Source organism: Esox lucius, chromosome 25, assembly GCF_011004845.1.
Source record: "Esox lucius isolate fEsoLuc1 chromosome 25, fEsoLuc1.pri, whole genome shotgun sequence".
In the NCBI taxonomy this organism is placed as follows: domain Eukaryota; kingdom Metazoa; phylum Chordata; class Actinopteri; order Esociformes; family Esocidae; genus Esox; species Esox lucius.
The window spans coordinates 7,869,638-7,890,306 of record NC_047593.1 but is presented as its reverse complement, the minus strand read 5'-3'; the positions used below and the strand labels follow the sequence as shown (position 1 = coordinate 7,890,306).

The 20,669-nt window shown below is 41.9% G+C and overlaps 1 long non-coding RNA gene across 1 annotated transcript; it reads right to left on the bottom strand.

The window, feature by feature from the left end:
* Nucleotides 1–1,686: 1,686 nt before the first annotated feature.
* Nucleotides 1,687–2,994, bottom strand: LOC109615163. Its single transcript, XR_002196141.2, has 3 exons — nucleotides 2,784–2,994; nucleotides 2,316–2,357; nucleotides 1,687–2,158 (listed from the first exon to the last, which is right to left on the bottom strand). It is a non-coding gene; the product is annotated as an uncharacterized LOC109615163 (long non-coding RNA).
* Between the last annotated feature and the right edge of the window lie 17,675 nt (nucleotides 2,995–20,669).

Genomic DNA, 20,669 nt, shown 5'->3' with positions numbered 1-20,669 from the left:
TGAGACCGTCACTCTGCTGAAAATTATCATAACAACACCTATGACGACATCCGAGTCAGAGAGGAACTTTTGATATAGGTGGTGATGAGTGTCAGTGTGTCCATGCTTGTCTATTAAGGTTGTTGTCATAGAATGGACCTGTAACCCTAAAAAGTTGTCTTTCCGCTTCGTTGTGGCCTTCAGTGGTTTTGAGCTCATTGCTGTTCGCCTATGGCCCTGTAGGCACATTGGTTCTGAGCTTGGTTGCATTCCTAATTTAGGTTTGTAAATGTGACAGTGGGAATTTTACTTGTGTGTGAGAGAGAAGGAGAGCAATTACACAAGAAGTTCTCTCTCGCTCTCTCTCTCTCCAGTATGTGCACTACAACACCTGGTAGAAGCAAGCCGCTCTTTCTTTAAAAGTGTTTTGTGGAGCCACGCTGTTTGTTGACGTGTTAAATAAACACATCAGTAGCAAGAGGGAGTTTTGTAGCTTTACTGGTATGTATCCTATATTTTGAAATGGTTTGTGCCCCACCAACTATCCGGACGCATCACGGGGGAAACAGAGAGATATTAGGTGTGTAATTTGGGTAAGGAGGGGGGTGGGGGCGTACACACCGCATTGTAACGCGTGTTCGTGCACCCCTTACAGTGAGGCGCCGTAAGCCATGAACATCCACGACGCACTTGTCACAACAAACCCACCGGCCTGGGGAACACTTAGGAAGAGGGCACGTCAATAATTGCCTATTCTTGTCTAACAAAGGAAAACGAATGTGCCTGTCGTCGGCCCCCGCCATTTTGTCTGACAACTGAAATACAATACAAAGTGCCGACCGGTCCTGTGGCTTTGTAAGAAGACGCGTCGTAATAATACATGAAGTTAAAGCGGAGATTATAGTTTGACATGGTTTGTCAAGCCTAGAGGCCGGGAGAAGCTGTTCAGGTTACAACTGTACGTGGTAGATTTCTCCCCGATTAGTTCTCGAGATGCTAGATTTAGCAATTCGACATGAATGATCAGTATCAAATGGAAAATGACTGGAGAATATTTACCGACTACATTCAATGAGGAGCCTGGGTCATCGTGGTGTTGAGTCAAGACAATCATTAATAAGATATCCCCAAATTTGCCCGATACATGATTTATGTTACATTGATTCGATGGAGGTTTCACAGAGCGCAGCGTCTGTCCAACAGGGCTCTGGAAGTAGTATAAACAAACTACAGATGGGTGACAAATGAAAACGAAAAAACCCTGAATAAATGAGTGAAGGTACATGTAGATGCTTACATACGAATGCAGATCCTTCCATACGGGTGTGCTGAATGATACAGTTAAGCAAATCAATCAATCAATCAAATCTATTTATAAAACAGCAGATGTCACAAAGTGCTTTACAGAGACACCCGGCCTTAAACCCCAAGGAGCAAACAACTGTAGTGTTGAATTTCAGTGGCTAGGAAAAACTCCCTAAGAAGGTCGAATTTTAGGAAGAAACCTAGAGAGGACCCAGGCTCAGAGGGGTGACCAGTCCTCTTCTGGCTGTGCCGGGTGAGATACTAAGAGTCCAATTAGGCAAATAACATCCTATTAGGCTCTGTGGCGTGTAGAAAAATGCTGAGCTGGATTTTGGTTTAAGGTGGCAAGAGGAAACGATTTGAGTGAAGAGAGGTCATTTATTGGGGCATGAATGGCAAGAACTTCAGTCACAAACACTGAACTGGCTAGTGTTTCAATAGGAACAGAGACTAATGTTACATCTGCATTTAGAGTCAGGGTAAAGACATCAGTAAATAGGGTCGGAAATAATGGGCGGAAGCACACATTCGATGACCGTGATGCTCCCAGGTGACTGAGAATGCCAGTGCAGTACGTGATCAGAATTTGTCAGCAGGAACAATCTGTCAAGAACTCCACAGAGAGAGAGATGTTATAACAGGGTTGCAGTGGATGAACCCCTCATTACCAAACACATGGTCTGGGTTCACTTCTTCCCCTTGGAGGGAAGTTATTCTGAAACAGTCCTATCTTGATGGTCGCCGTCTCTTCCAGGATGACAGCGCCCCAACTCAGAGGGCACGAGGGGTCACTTAATGGTTTGGTAAGTATGATAATAATGTCAATCATATGTTATGGCCTTCGCAGTCACCGAATCCCATCCCAGTTGAACACCTATGGGAAATTTTAAGGGAAACGTTTTACACAGCGCTCGATACCACTGTCATCAAAACACTGAGTGACGGATTATCATTTGGTAGAATGGTGTTCCATCCCTCCAGTAGAGTTCCAGAGACTCTTAAGATCTATGCCAAGGGGTATTGAGGCTCACCTGGTAGCTCATGTTGCTCCATCTCCTTAGTGATGTTTTTTCCTTTAACACATATAAAGTAATGAGAGTACAGGTTTTGAAATAATATAACAAACAACTGCAACTACAATCTCTGTTACCTAAATGTCCAAGCACATTTGGTGTTTGATGTTACATGAAAGTGATTTGGCCATTAAATAATGAATATTTGTACAAGGCTTCATTTCTTCCATGGCTAGCTGTTGCTGATGTTAGCTGACGTTTGTAACTGAACATATCATTTTGGTTTCTCTTGGCCCATAGACTACTTTAAATTTAAACAAATGTGAAGTTACCCTTAAAGAGTCCATCAATTACAATGCATTTCTCAAGCCCATTAACATGACTAATTCATTATCTAACTGACCTATACAAGCAACTGTCAAGCACCATGTTAAAAGCCCTCATTAAAAATTGGAGAAAGGAATTATGAAATGATTAAATGTGTACCTTTTGGGAGTACAGCTTACAAGTGACCTTGAAATGAGAACGGTCGGATACACAATCCCGTCCCTTCCTGAAAACAACTGAAACTGTAAGAGGCATTAATATTAATTATACATATTTCGGCATTTTAAATGATGAGAGGGAAAACAAAAATGCAACATTTCGGGTTGACAAAGGGCGGATTCCGTCGAGGCAGGGCTGTGAATATGATATGAGAAAAGTTTACAGTCTCTTCTTTTTTCCACTTCCACTATTCAGACACTTGATTTTTATTTTTTATTAACTATAGACTGCTACTGTTGGCATAAAGTTGATTTTCTGGCTGAATAAAAAAAAAATTATGTAATAGAGAAACTAAGTGTCTTATATGTGACACATCCAGGGCCTTACAGTGGCTATAAGCCCTTTGGCCCCAGCCCCTAGTGGGCCTTTGAGGCAGAAACACATCTCTTTTTTACTGCCTTGACCCATAATGGGGGTGGGAAAAAAGAAAAGTGATCCCTGTTTATAGTTAAATGGCGTCTTTACTATTAGGAACGTAAGGACAATATGTGTATGGTGCGACCGGGGGGGGGGCAGCTGTTAAATATCTAAACCCCTATGTCTGTGATTACTTAATCCCGCCCTGGAGACACCTTTCTATTCTACATGTTTATTCGTTGAACAGATTGGCACAGGGAGAAACAGAAAGATACAGTATCTATCAGCACAAACAGAGTAGAACAGAGGGGAACCGTATGTTAATATTTATTCAGCCATCAGATAAGTCTCTCCAACCCTGGGGAGTTAGTCACATCTAGGCCATGGGAGGGACGTGTAGTTTGTGTGTGTGCGTCGTGTGCTGTCTCTGATGTTCTTGCGGTTCCATGCAGGCGTCGCAGAGCTGGAGTCGGTGAGGAGGAGAAGCGGGTCTACATTCAGTGAGAATGCCACGTGAATTATGCATGAGGTCCTCTGTGTCCATCCCTCTCTGATTACACGCCACTGAGACGCTGTTCACAGGCCTTTGCAGACATCCCCGGTTCAAGCTCACTGTCCAGCGTTCATTCTGGTGCCTGACACATCCCTTATAACGGCCCTCCTTATTGTCCACAACTTCTTCACACTTTTATTTCGTTCCCCTCTTTTTCCTCTTCTTTTGAGCCTTTTTCCTCTGCCCTCACGTACTCTCTCTTCCCCTTCATCTCTCAAACTCTCTCGGTGCGCTGTTCCTGCGGTTGGCTGTTTGATGTCGTTTCCGAGTGCTCCAAAAGAGACAGGCTGCCGTAGGATGGGAACACATCTGCGCGGGACGGTGCACAGTGTTCACACCACCGACCCGATCCTCTTCTCATAGTCTAGGTGCCTCTGTTGTAGCCAGCACATTGCACTAAGTGAGATACATTGTAGGCCCCAGTTTGTAACCCCGGTTAGTAGCGCAAATCGCTAATGTTTCTTCTTGCCTGGCTACACAGAGTGCAACCGAAAGCTACGACAGGCCCACGTACATTAGCGATTAGCGTGTGGCAAACAACAGAGCTGAAGAATAATGCAATGATCAGGGTATGAGCTTTACACAGAGCACAGCTGACACCGAGTGATTAGGTTAACCAAGCAAATTTGGAGGGCGTACATAGAGGATAGCACACAGTTGTCTTGCTTGAATAGTTGAGCGATATCACAACACCTAATGTTATACCTAATGTTTTGCATGAATACAGAAACTCTTTTACTGAGTGCAGAATATATATTCTAGCCGGAGGCATGGGAACAGCAGCAAAACTAAAATTAAGAAACATGTCAACATTGCTAGCAGAGTCGTGGTTCACACAAATTATAATACAATATTATTTTTCATAATTATGAGCATGTTTGTATTCTTTATTGATAGAGAAAATAATATTGTATAGACAAATTAGAGAGTGTGCTTAAATAGCAGTAGGACAGCTAGCTAAACTAGAGGTAGCAGCTTTGAACACTAGACCACGTTAAGAAACATATAGATTGCACATCAGTATACAATATTATCTCAGCATGCCTTATCAAAGTAATACAATAATAGCCAACATACGCTTATGATATGATACATATTTACAGTGAGGGGAAAAAATTATTTGATCCCCGGCTGATTGACTGAAATTATCAGTCTATAATTTTAATGGTAGGTTTATTTGAATAGTGAGAACTGTTATTTGAACAATAAGTATTTCATTGCAAAAGCAGAAGTTAATCATTTTTGGCGTCTCCTAGGGTCTGAGCATTGTTGGTGGAATGGTGATCGCTCACTTTCCTACAGAGCTACGGAGGTTAACGTTACAGAAATAAGACGGATATATTAAATAACGTTAATACCCTTTTTCTGTGTAGCTCCAATTTTGTTTAGATAACCTGTGTAAGATATGAAAGGACTTATGTTGGCTTCTTCGTGAACTTCAAATCAAATCGATTCTAGAACTAGAGTGCAGATTTGGAGGGATGACTGTCATCTTGTTGTTCGAATTGTGACAGAAGTATCCTGGTATGTGCTAACAAAGCTAGATAATCCTGTCAAAAGTAAAATATACACGACATGTTGATAGAAAGAAAAAAACTGTCAGGATATAGAGAAAGCATTGCTTTTGAGTATGATACTTTTCATGTCGCTGTTCACGTGAGTGTAAAAAATGCATGGTCTAAGTATTGGAGCCTTCCTGTAGCCTATTAAAACTACTCATTGTGTAATTCTGGTTAAGGAAATATAGTTGTATGTGTATAGTTATTACTGAGCTATTGATTATTGTTTATGTGTTAAGGACAACAACTTAAAGGTGCCCTATGCAAGTTCACGCCAACTTTACTAAGAGCTATCATTACTAAGAGCATGCTGACAGGTCTGAATCAGAGTAACCTGCAATTGTTGATGCTGGAGCAATGAACACAGACATTCGTTTTAGGTCGAAATTGATGGGTCCGTTCCATAACTACAGAACACAGAATAAACAAAGTGAACAGTGAAACCAATCAAAACGTCATGTTGGGCTATCTATTACATTAGCTGCATTGCCATATTTCGGAAGACTCGTAGATGTCTAGCTTGCGAACATGGAACCCTAATCATGCTAGCTAGCTGGAACAATAATATCTGCATTTTGACCAGTTTGCACATGGCTAAATCTAGCTAAATGGAAATGTAATTGCTTCTTCTGAGTAATGTATTAGGTTTGGTCAAATAACCCACAATTTATGCTAGTTTAACTTTTGCAGAGAACATCAGGTTGTAACACAATTTTCCAGCTGCAAATGGACTCAAGGAGTGTCTGTTCGGACACAACTTAGCTAACTAACATCCGCTTATCATCTCGAACAAAGACTGGAGAAACCTTCCTAAAACATATCCGCGCTCACACAAATAAAATAAACAAGAACAGTGAATTATTTTCTACATCGAATAATTGTTTCATTATTCATTATCAATCTAGTAACTTTCACTTAGCTTTCCTTGACTATCTGGCCAAATAGCTAAATGAGGTGTTGTAACCTACTTGTCGAGTAGAAAAGTAGGCAATTCTGTTCAAACAAACTATAGCTCCCTCCATCTAATAAATGCACAATCCACAATTGTTTTACTTTGTGCTTTCTTGGATGCTAGTGTTGCTTCTGTATTTTGGCTTCTGGAGCGCTCAGTGTAAGCCTACATCAACCCAAACAAAGCTTGTCATTGGCCTTCACCTCACACACCTTCAAGGAAGTACAAGCCTATGAATGTCCCGCCTTCTACGTTTTACTTGTAACCATGGCACTGGGGATAGTGTCAGTCTTGATACTGCCAGAGACTTTGAAAAAAATCATAACTAATGATATGTGAGGGTTATTATCAGATATGTTGAATGGAAAATGCTGCATAGGGCACCTTTAAGTTGATTGCTTTGTTTGTACATTCTGTGCAGTCTTGTTTTGTGTCCAGGGTTTCTGAGCATGAATTCCGATTGTGCGACACAACCAACTAATGCCATCTTCCTTATGCCTCCCTTTATTCTAATAAACGCATGTAACTACCGTCATGCTTTAAGTGTGGTAGGACTTGAGAGTACATTATATATTTCTTTGTATACATATATTTTATGTGGTACCAAATGAGGTTTTGCTAAAGGTTGTCATTGAAAAATGTTTGCACTGTGTAAAGAAACTGCATGAGAATGACGGTTGTAATACTCTGGCTGATATAGAGCCGTGAGTCAGAGAATGGAAGAATAGAGAAACCTGCACATCAACTTGAGAACTTGCCCTTGTGATTCCTTGTCTTATACTACATACACTACTTGCCATGAGCATGACATTGCTAAGAAAGTCAACTTCTTAAAGAACATAGATCCTTTTGAGAAAGACAAACAGTAAGTACTAAAATGACCGCAGAGTAGTGTGTTACATTACCATCATTAGACGGTCATTATGACAGGTCAGCAACACTATTCTAAACGCAGTTGGTGGCGGTGTAAAATGGAACTGCTTAGACACAAAACCATTTATATATGGGGAATCTTTGTTGGGCTTTCTTTTTAGGCTTCTACATTATCTGTGTTAAGGAACTAAGCCCTGTAAGTCTCATTTAATTTAATTGACATATTACAAGGCTTCCGTTCCGCAAAATCGTTGACAGTGACCTTTCAAATCAAGGCTCCTGGCCCAGATATTTCCTGTAATAGTATGGCCTGCTCTTGTCCCATGCTAACCCACAGGTATATTTTGATAGCTTTCAGTTTAAAAAAAGGAGTGCTCCGTAGTGGCTCCGGGCAATGTCCGGCAGACGACCATTTCTGTACCTCTCCAAATGGCTCGATAATTGCAAGAGCTATTCAACCAACTAGTAGAGTGACTTATGTTGGTAATACATTTCATACATTTTGTATATACAGCATTTAATTTATTTAGGTTACAAGTGGGAGGAGAGGTGATGAATGAGCCATCGAAGCTGAGGGAATGTGGTGCCCATGATGAGATTTGACATATTGGAGATGTAGCTGGGAGACCAGAGGTAACTCCCCTGCTGTCACCACAAGTGCTATGTGGTCTTTAGTGGACTCAGAGGGTGAGGACATTCCATTTAATGACCCGTCTGAAAAATGGCGCCATACACAGGGCAAGTATGATGGAATGGAATGGTTTGCCCTTAAGTGGTCGGTTCTGGGGGTTATGAAATGTTAATGTCAAACAAATAACCTGTCACAACCTGCACTGCACCCTGTTTTGTAAAAGTGATAATGTTATGACAGGTTGTGATAAGATATGACTTGGTTATGACTGACATAACATGTTAAGATGCTTGTGGTTCATTTAAAGTATAAAAACAAAAGTTGGGGCTTTTAGTAAGTGAAGAGTAAGCCACAATGTTTTAAGGACCTCAGATCTGTATGATATTCAGCTATTGTCGTTTTCCCTTTATTTTGAGACCTTGTTCTCCCCAAAATGTGTCCTATCCATACCTCATTACAACAACTCCGAATGGATTAGGGCAGGTAGAATGTGCATCTGCGCCAATCAAGACATTCAACTACTGGACCCTACTGGCATTGTCAGCTATGGTTGTTGTCAATAGAGATTCTCTTAATGGGCACTGATTCATTCAAATCCATACAGGTACATCTTTCACTGTGGTTTCATTGTGACCATTCAGGAAATTAATATCAAATTTGGCACTCGGAGGATCAGGAAGACAAGAACAAAATCTCTGTTATGTTAAATGATATCCGGCATGTTACCTAACAGCAGCTTGATCTCATTCATTTTCAGTGTATCTTCACAGCCACCCCGCCCCCACCTAAAAAAAAAGAAACTAGACGCTACTCCCATCCCCTACTTTTTGTATGTATATTTTTGTTATAGCCTTACAAAGCGAGCGTGAACGTAACCTAAACATTTATTATGTTCCAAATGAAGTCGGCGCCAGATGACCGTTTGATTTGCGAAACGTACTCTATTTGCTTTGCCCCAATCTCCGCCTTCGTTGCCACATGTGACTCGGTAATTCCGCCAATGAAACGGGGCGGCTGACCTCCGACATCACGGCTCTGCGTCCTTAATCACAAGAGACGTTAAGTACTTCTCTGTCCATTCAGTGGCCTAATGTTGCCATTAGAAAGCCATTACATACCAGCGAGCCCCTGAGCTCTGCGGTCGTGACATAAACTTGTCTCGATCCCCCTCCCAGCCACTTGACAACATAATTAGCCTTGATAATGTCCGGCGAACGGACCGCCGCTGGTCAATATTAATCACTTTGGCGCAACATACACCGAGATTTAAGTCAACGTAGAAACCGTTAACCATGTCGCTTCGCATCGACCGTGCGTGCGCGCGCGCGTGTGTGTTCGTGTGTTAAATGAGCGTGTCCGTGAACCAATCACCCAATCGTCTCCAAATTAACTACAAAAAAAAAAACATTCCTGGAATTTTGATGTGTTCATCAAAGTAAACCCTCGGTGAGCTATTGTTTGTTCTTTCCATTTCCGTAGCCACTCCGGCAGCCAACTGTGCCTGCTGCTGTCCTCTGAGCTGTATCGCATCCAACAGGCTGTGAAGCTCCTGAGATTTTCCTGACTTCCTCATACAGCAGGTGTTTCGTAATACCTCGGAAAAATATGAACATATTTCACAAATATCGTGAAGCTGCCGCTCTGTGAGTCTGATTGATGGCAGCGTGTTCACGCCGGGCTGGATGCTTCCGCGCCCGACTTGCATCACTGGACCAGACAATGATTAGGGGTTCATTGGGTTCAATGGAGAGGTGGGCACATGCGGGATTACAGTGTTTCGCTAATTCTGATCATTGTCAGAATGTTCAGGAAAAACACTCGCTCTTCCTAGATCTGTGCCAGACTACCTCTCCCTGGGCTTTGCCAGCCAAATAGCCACTCGCAGCAATTTAGCTTTAAAATGGCAATGTGTAACATTGATTAACCGGAACGCGCTTTACGGTCTAACAGAACCATGCCCCATAAAATGGAACAACTAATGTTGTAGGTATCATTGATCAAGTGGAATGTGCTGAAACAGCTGAACACAAGCCTGCCTTCTAACAGTGTAGTCTTTCTTTGTTTCCACACTGCCTGCTCAAACCCAGACCTAATTAGAAGACTGAACGTTCTACCTTGTGACAGAAGTAAAACGAAGGCCCCAGAATTGCCGGCGAATGGCACTTGAAGCTGCTGTTAAAACGCTCTTCTCCTCCAAACCAACTAGGAAGCCTGCTGCAGTGTTGAATAAAACCAGTAAATGGTCTTGTGTAGCTCAATTGGCAGAGTTAGGCACTTGCAATGACAGGGTTCAATTCCAGGAGATAGGGGAGTACGAAAATGTATGCACTCATTGTTCTAGGTTGCTTATTCTCAGTCGCTAGCCTTTGTACCACCGCTTCAAAATTTCCCCAAATCTACTCTGGTGAAATGTACTGATTAAGGACAATAAATATTGATTATTTTGTGAGTGGACAAAATGTTTTAAATGCATGGTTACACCCCATTTGTGTGGCTCATATCTCTATCTGAAAACAAAATGTCTCTGGTTCAAGGAATCGTTTGTGCTTTATCCATAGGTGGCAACATTCAGTATTTTCAATACATTTTCAATGACTCTGTTGCTAAAGTTAGCCGGTCTCCACACCTCTCTGGAGACTTTTATTGGTAAGGCTCTGCTCTAGCCTCTCAGCTTCTCCACGCTGCTACAGACAAAGAACAGAATGTAGCATTGTTTAGAGCTAACAGTTTTTCACACTGTTTGAGTGACAAAGAGATGCGTCCAGACAACTAGACAGCCTGTTCCACTGACAGATCATTTACAATATTAGGCTACTCCTACTCATGCCATTCCACACAATTGTAATCACCCTCGTCATTTCATAGCCTACTCTTTAACTGCTAGAGAGCAGTGACCGGTTCTTTAAGGAAAGCCTGCCATTTACAGGGCCTTCAAATGAACCATATTCATTAGAAAAACTGCATTTGAATATGTATGTTATTTTACAGTGATGTGAAAAAGTACACCCACTAGGAAATTATTTTACTTATTTGGACTGTATGGGTATGTAATTTTCACTAAAACACTATTGATAGATAATGGTAACATTATCAAATTGCTGCTGTTTGGCTGAAATAGCCATTTCTTGTAACTGTCCATCAGTCTTTAACATCAACTGGGAGGAATTTTGCCCACTCTTCTTTACAGTACTGCTTCAACTGTGTCATGTTTAAGGAGCTTTCTTGCATATGCCCAACCATAGAATTCCAATATTATTGAGATTTGACTCAACCTTTCCATTCCACTCAATTTCTTTTTTTGCCATTCTGTTGAAGCTTGCTTGTTTGTTTTGGATTAATGTTCTGTTGCAAAATCAATGTTGTGTTCAGCTTTCTGACAGATGGCCTTGTATTGTGTTAATGTTCTCCTCTGTTGCAAAGTGTGTATTTTAACTGGACCTGCTTGCCACAAATAAGCAAGCCAAACAAAATACTCAACCACAGACACTATACCATATACTCCTACTTCAATCTCTAGATTCTATATATTAATTTAAGATAGTATTTCATGGTACAGCATTGTATATTCCCCACAGAATTTAAAGAGACCATTTTGACTGTGGTTGATTAGGGTTGTTCCAAAATGCAAATGCACTAATGCAAATAAGAATTGGTATTTGTTATTGGTGATCTCCTACCGGTATGCGTATAATGGTTATTCAGTTGTTTGGTGAATTGCAATTTGTCGAGGAAACCAAACAGGCCACACACCATTTGTTAGTACAGTTGTACTTAGTGCTCATTATTGTTGAATGATGTCCTTGGCATTTCATCTACACCAGGCCACATCGCTGTGGGCACTGCCATCTCCTGTCCCCACTTTGGATGGCCTCGAGCCATACACACCCCAATCCTGTGCTGTTCCTTTTGCCATGATGCCACCGACACAGACCAGTTATTAGTTCTTTTTGCATAGCTGCAAGGTAAAAAGACCCGTTTTATGTACAAATGAATTAATACAATTGGACAGCAATGTGAACTGAAAAAAAGATATGGTGGCTCTGTGCAGATTTTCAGATAGAACTGTTAACAGAAATTAGTGTGATGGCTTGGAATGCAACTAAGTGACCATGATCGAAATAACAATTTTTTTTTTACTACATTTGAAAAATACCACTAATGAGATGTGAAAGGGAGTTACAGGCCCTCTGTAATTATTAGGAAAGCAAAGCCTTTTGTCTTCTTTTGGATCTATACTCCAAACATTTTTGATTTTAAGTGAAACAATTACTGTACTATGCAGTTAAAGTATAGGTTCTCTGTTTTTGTTTTAGGGCGTTTATGTATTGGTCTTACCATATAGAAATGATCATATTTTTATTCATAGTTCCCCCGGGCCTCAGCTCTAGCCATTTTGTTTGTTTCCCTTTTGTGCTTTCTGTCTCAGCATCTTTTCTGCTGTCACCGTGCTTCTTCTGTTTTCCTTTTCACTGTCCGCCTCTGCACATGTCTTATACGTTATATAAAAAGCCAATGCCAACGACTTAGGCTGTATTGCAAATTAGCGCCAAGCCTATGTGTTCCTTTGAATGAACACCTACTCTAAGTGTTGATTATTATTACGGGGCTCCAGACTAACATGTTCCCATGTTGTCCATGGTTCCCCCCCGAGCCTGAACATGAGTAATCATATTTCTAAGCCATTCATATTGCTTTTTAAAGAAGAGTAATAAATAGACTACTGAGGTATCCAAGAAGTGTTATTTCTTCCAACACGTCCGAGGAGGAATGCCCGATTCAGTGTGTTTTCATGGGCAACGTAATCCGGTGATTGTCCTTGTTGGCTGCCAATAACACAATAGTTGCTTTGTTTTACTGTGAAAATAGGACTACGGAATATTCCAGGTCTTTTTTGTCGAATGGAATGTAATCTGTGTGTGTGTATCTTCACCCACAATAACAGCGCAGGCTAATTAATTTGGATTAAGGAAGTGAAACGTCAAAACACAAATCATCAGAGCAAGTCTCTTTGTGTAGGAATGAAGTTGAGCCTTTCATGAATATGGGCAGTCCAGTCTTGATAGGGGGGACAGCCTCCACACACTGATCTGCCAAGAGCTCATTATAGACTAATGTAGCAGAAAAATACTGGATCACCAGCCTAGATTTCTGGTTTGAGGTGTGACATTTTAAAAGAGGAATTTGACACGTAGACCAATAGCTATGTCGATTGGTTCTAAGATAACCAATTACGCTTTCTTTAGGAATTATAAATAACAAAAGTATATTGAAGATAACAATGTATGGGAATGCTTTGGCATTTTAAAGTTTATGACCTCTCACTTTTTGAATTATTATCCGAGAAAATAAAACAAACACTCACTCAAGCCACTTTCGGGATTCATTTTGAAATGTGTTAAAGGGAACTTACTGGCCCAGAAGTTACTCATCTGTGATGAGTAACCTCTGGGCCAAGAGCAAATCAAAATACAGAAACAGAAAAACAGCAAATGGATCCAACAAGTTAGAAGCTTGATGTTTGTCGTCGTATGCACAGAATATGGGAGCAAACCATAAACCTTTGATAATGTTACACTTCACATACCATTTTTACAACAAATATGTTGAATATAGGATCAGTTAGCTCCGTATGTAAATTAAAGACATCACTGTATTATTTGTTAAATAAGGCTCAAATCATCTACCATTAGGCTTAAGTGAAGATCAATTTAATCCCAGTGTATGCGGAAATGTAGAAAATTGTCAAGTGTCCCCAAAGGTTCTTTCACCATTGTGTGCATACTCAGCTTAGTCATTAAATGTATTCAACACCAACCACATACAGTGTGACAGATAAGCGTAAATGATCTCTAGACTGTGTAAAAACGTATAAAGATACGCACAATATCATCCATCCATCTTCGTGTCTGGACACTGTATCAGGATGTTGCAATGAGATGCAATTTATCTCAGCAAACTCAGTGAATACAAATGGGATTCTATTTCCGGCACACTTTTCGCAGCCGACATTGGCGGGGCCCCAAACGGCATCCCATTCCACAGGGCACGGTCCGAACGTAGCATGCTACAGTATACAGGGAATAGGGGTCAGTTTGGGACACAGGTGTGATTTGTTTCTCTCCCTTTGAGTACCACTGAGATTAAATGAACAGTGTTCTGACCTTCCTGGCTGCGCTGGTAAGGACAGCTAGTCGAGAACTCCACGCAGCAATCCTCGGTGCTCTCTGAAAGCTTTTTCTGATTCCCGACTGAATTTGTATGTATCGGAGTATATACTGGAGCATTAAGTAAGCGAGTTGGTAGAGCAACAGTGTTGACTTTGTACTTACATGTAGTGTACTCACAAGTTGCGGTGTGCCCAGAACGGTGACTGTGTTAGAAACTAGCATGTCATCGTAACTCACTTAACAAAGCTGGTGTCCGAGACGATAGCTTGTACTAGACCTCTCGTCGTAGCACTTCTGGGGAGATTAACATTAACCGTTAACATTTACAAGAATCCCCTGTGCAAATGAAAGAGACAAATTCTCCCTTGGAATAAAGGAAAGTGTCACCTCGAGCCCTTCCCCCAGTGACATCCCCCAGTGACATCCCCCAGTGTTTATCGTCTATGCGGAAAGGGATCCTAAAACTAAACAAATTAGAGGGATCCTAAAACAATTACATTTGCTAAATTATCCATCTCATGATCACTGTAAAACAACCTCTTAACCAGTCTTAAGTTTTTTTTCCAGAATGTACAAAAACTACTAATACAAGAAGCACCTTCACCTAATTCGGATTTGCCCAAATACTTAAATGAAACCCAAAAAATACAACTACTGCTGCTTGCAATCTGCTCTTAATCACATAACTCTGTTAGCCTTGACAGATTCTTGTCATTTACTCACAGAATCTGTCCACGAGAGATTAGTGTAAAGCTAAACATTTAATGATGGCTCTTAGCGAGTTTGGGTGACGGTGTTGGCTGCACTTCACTGCTGCTGCAGAGCTTTTCCCGACACACAAACACACGCTCACAAACGCACGCGCCTTCCCCAGACAGGCAACATGCTCCAGCACTCAGTCTCTTGCTCCAAAGGGGTTTGGTGGTTGGGGGGGGGGGGGGGGGTTATTTGGGGGGGGGCAGACAGTTCTCAGACTAACGTGCTATGGGAGAGATGGGCCTGGGAATAAGAAATGCCCGGGTTAGATTGATAGCTCAAACTATTCCTGTGTGTGGGGATGAAGGTGTGTGCGCGCTGTACACTACATCAGTGTGCTTATACCATATGTTTATGTGTGTGTTCTCCCTACGATGATTCACACCTGAGCTGCAATGTCATGACTGTCGGAGGAGGCCGATCGTGTGTTTCCCCCCCCCCCTCCTCTGCTGGCGCTGGCACAGAGGGGATATAAGAGGGAAGGGACATCTCTTATGAAGGGAGGAAACGTCACAGTAACAGTGGGTTACTGCTCAGCAAAGAAGGAAAGACCATACTATATAAATGTACCGTGATTGTTGAATGGCCCCGATGCACTCATGTTGCTGGCTGTTGCAGCGGGGGAGGCAGTAGTTGTGGGAGGTAATAACAGTGTCCGTAGTATCAGTGGTAGCAGTAGGATAGTAGAAGTAGCATAAATGGAATCAAAAGTGCAGGCGCAAAAGAACAAGAAGGACTCTAATAGCGGTGAGTGTCAGTATTTGTTTGGATCTGGCATACTGACGCCCATAAAGTTATAATGAACCACGGGGCTTTGTATTCCCTCTTCTGTGTAGGGAACTTAAATGAAAGAGGGATGAACTGAAAGGATTGAAGGGAAGTGACTGAGGGAGAAGAAAAAACCGAAGAAAGAACAGGGCTTGAATTTTCACTTCGATTATATATTTATTTTTTTATCACTGAATTCTTATCTTCTTTCATTTAACAGAGAACCATTGATGAAAGGCAATTTCATTGTTTAAGTGTCTGAATAACAACAACTGTAAAACCAGCGTAACAGCGGCACCACTTTTGAGGACCAAAAAAAAAAAACGAAAGAAAAAGAAAATTCATGCTTTTTTAAATTAGACAGATATTTAAATGAGGCCACTTTTTTGGTAAATGGCCACTTGTAGGTCCATTACACACCAGCATGAGTTACTTCCCCCGAGAGCAAATTAATGGGAACTCTCTTTACCGCCGCTTCAGATTGCACAGTTATTGTGAAGTGAGCCTATTAATCAAAGTTATCCTTTCCAATAGGGGAAAGGCACTTTTTTTTTTTCACACACCGATATAGCTATCTAATTACCTCCTGTGGTTCTCCCTACATCATCTCCTTTGCCAGCGAATTCAAAAGCGAAGAGAGAGGTGTTCATCAAGGACGGACGTGACATTTGTCATTGAATCAGTGACAGACATTTTGATCGGGAGAAAATGTCCCCTGCCTACCGTAGAGGTTTTTCTGAGGAATCCATGCAAATGCTAAGGAAAGTTAGTAACTGAAACTGAATAAGATGTTTTGGAAGAAGCAGAGAAGCGTTGGGAGTAATCTTGCATTACCAATGTTTCTTGAACTATGTGTGGTTCTTTAAAGAGGTGGGGTGTTGTGAATTACAAGGACACATCTATACTGAACAACATTTTAGTTAGTTCATATAAGGAAATCAGTCAACTGAAATAAATAAATTAACCCCATATCTATGACTTTTACATTAGAGTAATACGTTTTTGTGCATATGCAATATTTCTGGGATTTCTTTTTCGAATCATTTTAACATTTCTGTAGAGTATATAAGCACAGAATCTTCTCAATTCTGGTCTATGGAGAGCAATTTGGGCTTATTCTACATTTAGGTCTTGATCTGCATACATGAAAGAGACTGGAGGGGGGGCAGAGTTGAAAACAGAGAGCAACAAAATTAATCCCTGGACCAGGAAGCCTGGCCTCCCATGAGGAACAATAAATGTGAACGGGCGCTTTGACCATTTTAACCTCTCGGCCACGTATTTTACCAGGGGGGCTAACAGAGAACACATTCCCATTTACAGCAAAGAATGTACCAGAATGCTCGGGGTAGTTTGCTCCTGTGACAGCGGATGGGAAACTATCCGGGACTCTGCTAGCGGAGTGGCTTCGGGGGAGTCACGTACTGTATGTTTATGTGGTTAGCATCGACCTCATCTCTTAGCCAAAGGTTATCTGTCTACCTGTTGACAGGGGAAGAGTGAAGGACGAGACTGTACGTGAGCCAAAACCCGAGAGAATGTCGGGGAAGACACCGCGGTGAGACGCAGTCAACCTCTCTGCTTCCCGCGGATAATCAATCGTGTCAGCGTCTTCTCCCACCGTCTCTTCCTATCCGGAGTGATCGCTTGTCGTCGCACCCCCCCCCCATCGCCCCCCCCCCCCCCCCCGACAACCATGTCACTAATGACCCGGGGAAGAGGGGCCGGCGACTGGTGGTCGGCGGCGATAACCCGGCCGTCATCAGTCACCCGCAGCAGCAGACACGGCAGCGTGGCAAAGGTCATCGGTGTGGTGATGACAAACGAAACGTTCCCACACGATTAGCGCGCCTAAGGTGATCTTTACAGCTATATGACTTCTTTGATCGAATGCCAGATATTCTGGTTAATGAGGCCTGAGATCAGTGATTATAAAAGATTTACATTTAAAGGCTTGCCCTCACTTCACAGTGTGTAGACACTTGCCCTTGGTTGTTTTTGACACTCGAACACACTGACAGTGTGTTTTTGTTATATTAATCGTAGTGTTGTCAATAAACAGAAGGTCGTTCCAGATATTGACATTGTCATTTTGTCAGGTGAGTTTTTTAAATGTTGTTAACATTGATGGCCTCATCTTGACACTTCACATCTCATTTAATGTTACAGTCAATGACATAAATCCCTCTTCGTCTTGACACCTACAGAAGTAGAGTGAATAGAATGGTATTGTAATAGAGTAGTGGAATATCTCAGCGTGGTGACAGTTTGCTGAATCGCTTTCAGGGTGGTTGCGGTTGGTGGGTGTCCCTTTTGTTGATGCCTGGCAATGTGGGTGGATTGATTTCCTGCCTGTTGGGCCCTGTCCGGGGCCTCCCCCGGGTAGGGCCACAGTGTCGCCGGAACCCCCCGTCTCAGTTCCAAGGTCTTACGCTGCTATACTATGATGCTGGGGGATTGGGTCAGTTCTCCTTCCTCACTAAGTTCTCCTTCTCCACTATAAATCGTTGTTGATATGAGGAATGCACTTTCTGAATTTTCCCAGTCTCCTCTCGTTTTAAACTTTAGGAGGACATGAGGTCCTGGTCCACACCTGCGGAGTACCTGGTTTGGGGGGCCCGTTGCTGTCCCTGTCCTTGTCATACTTCTGACCTAGTCTAAAGTTAAATAGACTCTGGATTTAGCCCAGATAAATTAATTAATTATTCCTATTAATTAATTATTCCTTAATATCTCACCCGGCACAGCCAGAAGAAGACTGGTCACCCCTCTGAGCCTGGGTCTTCTCTAGGTTTCTTCCTAAAATTTGACCTTCTTAGGGAGTTTTCCTAGCCACTGAAATTCAACACTACTGTTGTTTGCTCCTTGGGGTTTAATGCCGGGTGTCTCTGTAAAAGCACTTTGTGACAACTGCTGTTGTAAAAAGGGCTTTATAAATACATTTTATTGATTGATTGATTGAATACACTGGCTAATATTTTAATAAACATGTTACTGGTAACTGGAGAGAGAACTGATTACAACGCAGTGCTGATGGCTATCCAGGAAAAGCCAAATCCAAAAGTTTTCCATGGCCACAAACACATACACACACTCAATGAAAATTCTCTTATTTATTTTTATTTGTTCTTCTTTGTGCACTGGGGAGATGGCATACAGTAGATGGTTTGCAGTTTTAGTCCACTTAGAATCACATACATAGAGGTGCGCTCCAAATGGCTCCCTAGGGCGCTATAATGGGAATAGGGTTACATTTGGGAAGCAAACCTGTATTACTTAATTTTGTATTTTGACAAAAGATACAGAGGAAAGTGTTATGTCCCCAAAGAGTCAATGCAATACGGAACAAACACAGTTCCAAACTATGGGTTGGTATCGGAGTACAGTCGCGATCCTAATATGGACATCGTATATCTCCAAGTTTATTGAACTTGCAGACTACTGACTGGCTGTAGGGGGTTGTTGTTGTTGTTGTTACCTGCGACTAATTCAAGACCCATTCTATGCCATGATTCATCCATCTTGCTTCTCCTCATGCCTGTACTGTTTTTCGATAAAGCTATAATTTCCCCTTTACCAGAGTGGATTTACAGGGTGTTCCAGCAACAACCGCTGGTTCAAATTGGACCAAATTAGAAAGGCTGCTCGTAATAGCACACGCTGATAGGATTCTGTGCACCAATAGAAGCTTGCGGCAGGTTTGAAATGGATAAATCAGTTTGACAAGAAGGAATCAGGCTGGTGACCTTGGTGTGCAAAACCTGTAATGGAGAAAGCAAAGTAATTTGGGTAATTTTGTCATTTATTTTTTTGGGCCAGATTTAGTAGGTTTACATTTCGAGTGGTGTGTGTTTTTCAGGGTGCACCAGAAAATGGACTCAGTTAGATATAAGGGGAGATTTGTTGGCTCTTGGGAATTGTCTGCATAGCTGCTAGGAGTTTTTGATACCAACAAAAATCTACATTGTAATTGATTATTATTTTCCAGAGGGAAGACAGAATAAGGAATAAATATAAAAACAGTGTCTCGGTTTCTTTATTTTTGATGGACTATATTAAAACAGTTGAAAGAGTGCCGAAACAATATCAGATGGCATATTGTAATACCTGAGCTCAGATATCACGGCGCAATAAAATTACAGTAAAATGAGATGCACGGTCTGGTATGTTATTATTGCGCACAAGCAGAACTTGGGACCCTGGCAATAAACAGAATGCAATCTGAGTCTCACAGACCTGTAGCATTAGTATTAACTAGGATTCGCTGTCCATTTAAATCCCCCTTCTGGCTCTCAATGACACTGCGATTCCAAACGTTAATCATGTGATATGGTCATGACTACAAGAAAATTTGGCTCCCTGCTACACATTACGAGAGCTGTATTTAATAGAGAACCACTAGCTTCACCCGACATAAGGTTTGTGTCTGGTGTGTTGGGATTTTAAAGGAGGTACGTTGGACTTCATTAATGTGTAATGGTGAAGGTATGAGCTAGTCTCGCCAACAGTGCCGGCTCTAGCCTTTTGGGGGCCCATCAAGGGCCCCTCTCCCCTATGAGTCGGGGGCTCCCTAGCAATCAGAGGCCTCCTAGAGGTGGCCTCCGACTAAGAAACCGCTTATGTCGCTTATGCCTTTAGCCGGCCCTGCTCCCCAATAACTAAATCGGAATCCTCCAGAAGTATCTATTATGAAGAGGAAGTACCCTCAGGCTTTAAAGTGTAATCCTGTGCTGGTTGAATATACCCTTTCTGGACAATCATTGCCTATGTTTTTCTTGGTGACTTGACTAGGGAGAGAGGGACAGTGTGCAAATGTCTTGGATGTAAGAACCAATCAAAGCTCAAGCAAACTTTTTTTAAGTGCAACTGTGGTGCTGACGTATTGACCCATGTTCAGAACAGTTCTTCACAGGTTTCCCTCTTTGTTTCTCCTCATTCTGAGCCAGGCAATTCACCGTACCAATGTTGCCAAGGGAAGAAGAATGGCTTTAGAACTGTGTCTCTTCCTGCATCTGATTACACTAGGCATCCGCCTCTAGGTCGAGTTATTTAATGCAAGATGAGGCAGATGGGAAAGGTCCTTGGCGAACGTGATTGGTCCACACCTCTGTCACACCTGGTCACTCTAGTAATGGTTTCACAATACTGTGCCGAGTCGAGCTGAGTTGCACTGGACTGGAATGGTGACAAATCCTAGAAAGAGGTATGTT